This window comes from Sinocyclocheilus anshuiensis, unplaced genomic scaffold, assembly GCF_001515605.1.
Source record: "Sinocyclocheilus anshuiensis isolate Anshui unplaced genomic scaffold, SAMN03320099.WGS_v1.1 scaffold954, whole genome shotgun sequence".
Lineage (NCBI taxonomy): Eukaryota > Metazoa > Chordata > Actinopteri > Cypriniformes > Cyprinidae > Sinocyclocheilus > Sinocyclocheilus anshuiensis.
Window position 1 is genome coordinate 928,811 of NW_015536527.1, and position 1,353 is coordinate 930,163.

The window sequence follows — 1,353 nt, forward strand, 5'->3', positions numbered from 1 at the left end:
TTTTGTCTAAAAATTAGAGAAAAATATGATTGTAAAAAGATAACTGGGTTCAGTTTTCCCACTCAAAATGACTATTCTCTAATGACCTTATATTTTGAGCCACGTGTCATCAGAATACTTGATTATTCTACATATACTGTATATTTGTTTGTAATCAGCTTTACCGTATATAGTGTCTTTTTTTTTTTTTTCATTATTTTCCTGAATAACTGCTATGTTATTGATCTCAGTAACATATCATCATCTCCAGGTCATACTGAGCAGCTGACTGTATACATAAACCCGATGTTTAGCTGCAGTATGTCAGAGGAGCGAGGAAAGAACTCTCCATCTGAGATGGGTCTCTCTGAGAAACAGTGGTAAGTTTATTTATTTACTTATTCGTTCATTCATTCATTTAAATACTTTTAAACTATACATGGTAAACAGGGCTTTATGGACAGTCAAACTTAATAACTAACTAACATAGAGTGCTTCTACCATGGATGTATATGTTTTGGGACTATGAATAAATAATTTTATCAATGCAATTAACTGATTGAGGCATTAGATACCACAAATGACTAAAAGTATGGATTTATAAACCTTCAAAAAGTAGCCAGTAGATGATAAACATTTTAAATCTGAAAAGCAAAGTCATCATTTACAAAGTTATACAAGTTATTCATTCCCTCAGCATGGATTTTTTATTTATTTTTTGGCCTGGGTAATGTAACAGTAGAGATATTGTAGTATTAAAGTGCTAAAGTAGTGTTGTAAAAGTATACTATTTTTATTTTTAAATTACAATGTATTAAAAAGTGTCTAAATTTATGATACGCGTCCAGCCCTGTGTCTGGTGGCATGCCGAACTCCAGTGAGAAAAAATCATCATCTACCAAAAGGTATTTCATGTGCTTTACAATATAGCGTTATAGGTTTATTTGTCCACAGGGGTAGTATGTAATAAAACTTTACTGAAGAAAACTTAAAGGGGTCACATGATGCGATTTCAATTTTTCCTTTCTCTTTGGAGTGTTACAAGCTCTTGGTGCATAAAGAAGATCTGTAAAGTTGCAAAGACTAAAGTCTCAAATCCAAAGAGATATTCTTTATAAAAGTTAAGAGTCAGCCACGCCTACCTAAAACGGCTCGTTCTAACACGGCCCCACATATCTACGTCACGATGTGGGAAGATTTGCGTAACGCCACCCAAATGTTCACGCAAAGAAAGAAGGCGTAACTTTTATTTTCGCTGTAGTGTTGTCGCCGCCGCCGCCATGTCGTGAAAGCGAAACTACTTTGCGCTGTGGATCGCCGGATCGGCTTTCACTGTGGACGAAGCGGAGTCCAGCCCGGGGTCGTCACATGTCG

The 1,353-nt window shown here is 35.8% G+C and overlaps 1 pseudogene; it reads left to right on the forward strand.

Moving 5' to 3' along the window:
* The first annotated feature begins 254 nt into the window (after nt 1-254).
* Nucleotides 255-1,353, forward strand: part of LOC107694390 (uncharacterized) — a 22,234-nt pseudogene continuing 21,135 nt past the window's right edge.